This window comes from Melanerpes formicivorus, unplaced genomic scaffold (assembly GCF_026170545.1).
Source record: "Melanerpes formicivorus ecotype bairdi unplaced genomic scaffold, bMelFor1.0.p_v2 SCAF_196, whole genome shotgun sequence".
Taxonomy (NCBI): Eukaryota; Metazoa; Chordata; class Aves; order Piciformes; family Picidae; genus Melanerpes; species Melanerpes formicivorus.
The window spans coordinates 487,501-490,000 of NW_027142548.1; the positions used below are offsets into that span (position 1 = coordinate 487,501).

General features: G+C 77.3%; 1 non-coding gene across 1 annotated transcript; it reads right to left on the minus strand.

The window, feature by feature from the left end:
• Positions 1 to 307: 307 nt before the first annotated feature.
• On the minus strand, positions 308 to 460 carry LOC137457743 (5.8S ribosomal RNA). The gene has a single exon (XR_010991406.1). It is a non-coding gene; the product is annotated as a 5.8S ribosomal RNA (ribosomal RNA).
• Positions 461 to 2,500: the final 2,040 nt, after the last annotated feature.

The following is a 2,500-nucleotide window of genomic DNA, read 5'->3' on the forward strand; positions in this document are numbered from 1 at the left end:
CCCGCAGACAGCCGCGCCCGCGCGGGAGTGCCGGGGGGGGCGAGGCCCGCGCCTCCTCCCCCAACCGGGCTCTCGTCTCCCCCAACGCCCCACCGGGCGTCGCTGGACCAACGGGGAAAACCCCTGCCGGCGAAGCCCCGGCGGGACGAACTCCGCGAGAGCGGGCGCTCCGGGAGCGGGGAGCTACGGAGCGCTCCCCGAGTCTGCACTTAGGGGGACGAAGGCCCCTCCCCGCCCGGGGGAGAGCCTGCGAGGCGACCCCAGCCGCGCCGCTCGGCGGGCACCGAGGCGGCGATTGATCGTCAAGCGACGCTCAGACAGGCGTAGCCCCGGGAGGAACCCGGGGCCGCAAGTGCGTTCGAAGTGTCGATGATCAATGTGTCCTGCAATTCACATTAATTCTCGCAGCTAGCTGCGTTCTTCATCGACGCACGAGCCGAGTGATCCACCGCTAAGAGTTGTCTGGCTTTTCGGCACCGCCCCGCCAGCGCGGAGGGGCCGGGACCGCTCGCAAAGGAGCGGCCCCTCGGAGAGCGCGGCACGGCGGCCGCTCGCCTCACATTGACCGTACAAGCACAGGAGAGGGGGGGGAAATAAAACGAAACCCCGAAGCGGCAAAAGCAAGGGGCGGGGAGCCCGCGCTCCCGGCTTTTTTCCCTCCCCCGAGGAGGGAAAAACGCACCTTGTGGCGCTTCGGGGCCGGACCAGGCGCCCGGGCTCGCTCCGACCTCGGCGCGGAGGAGGCCCGCCGCGCGCCGCCGGGAACGTGCCCCGAACCCGGCCTCGCCTCGCGTGCACGGGGAAAGAAAACCCCCTTCGCTTCCCCACCCAACGGCGGGGGGGGGGGTGTGTCTCTCGCTGGCCGCCCCGTGCCGTCGCGGAGACGCCACGAAGCGAGGCAGCGGAGACCCCCCCCCCCGGCCCCGGGGAGCGAGGGGGGCCGGGCGCACAACCCCGCCGGAGGAGAGCGCGCGCGCGCGCCTCCGCACCGGCCCCTCCAACGCCGCCACCGCTGCGGCCCATCCCGGACTTTCTTTTCCCTCGCTTTGGCCCCGGGGCCGAGCCCCGGCCGGCTCGCGCCCTCGGGCGGCTTCCTCTCGCCACCGAACCCCCCCCCGCCGCGGGGGACGGAAAACGGCTTGCGAGACGGAAAGCCCGAGCCCACGTGGGACGCCGCCGCGGCGACCCGCCGGCCCTCGCCGGGCGGCGCACCCGCCGACCGACAAACCCCAGCGGCACGAGCCCCTTCCATCCTCCCCCGGCGCCACCGCGCCGCCGGCTTCGCTCGCTCGACCCCTTCCGTGGCCCCGCGGCCAGGCGGACAGCGGACGGCGCTGAGCCGGGGGGCGGGCCCCCGCTCTCCCCGTTTCCACGCGGAGACCGGGGGTGGGACGCCCCCGGCTGCCCGCCCGTCCCCCACCCGGCACGCGCCGGGAAGGCGAACGGGGAAGCCCGCGGGCAGGGCCCGGGACCGGGACAGCCGCAGCCGGTGGCAGGGTGCCCTCCGGCGAGGGACCGGAGCCGGAGACGCCGAGCGACGCCCGCCGCCGCTCGGACGCGGTCACGCCACCCGAAACCGGCCCCGGACGGGGGGGAACCGGCAGCGCGAGACCGCCGAGGGCGCCAGCTCGCCGGGGCCCCGCTCTGGGGCCTGGGCAAAGGGAAAAGGGACCGGGAGGTCCGCAGCGGCCCGCGCCGCAAGAGGCGCCGCCGCCGAGCCGCGGCAACGCGCCCGCACAAAACCCCCGGCGGGGGCGAAGCGCCCTGGGCCAGCCCCCACCGCGGGGGCTCGCCGCCCCGGCCCGCGAGAAGCCCGCGCTTCAACGCGCCGCCGGGGACGCCCGTGGCGAGGCGAGGCGCGGGCCGGACCACGGCCGACCTCGCGCGGTGGGCTCTCTCCGGCCGAGCGCTCGGACCGCAGAGAGGGGGGGGGCAGCAGAGTCCCCTCCCCGGCCCGGCGGGCCCCCGGAGGACGACGAGCGCGACGACGGCGGACCTAGCCAGAGGCATTGCGGGGGCAACCCCCGCCCCTCTGAAGGCACCCGCCCGCCCCCCGCGCTCGCCCCCCGCATCCGGGGGTGGCGCGCCGAGCCGCCCGGGTCTTTAAACCGCCGCCCGGCTTCCTCCGCGGTAGGGCAAGGCCGCGGACGAAGGCGCGGAACGCTAGGTACCTGACCCTGGGGTGAGGGAAACCAGACTTAAGGCCCCGCGGGGGGTGCCTCCCCCCACTGCCGCCGTCGGGGGGAGCGTCCGCCCGCGGGGGCCGCGCCCGACGTCCGCCGCCACCCACCGCGCCCCTGGCCTGGCCCGAGGCCCGGGGTTTCCCTCAGTCAGCCGGCGCTGCGCTCGGGGAGGAGGGACGCGGCTGGGGACGCCCATGCCGCGCGCTCGCCGCGCGGCGAGCGCCCGGCTACGGCGGCCCCGGCGGCGGACCGGCGCAGGGCCGGCGACGACGGCGACGCGGCTGGGCGGGCCGAGGGCCCGGGAGAGCCCGCTCGAC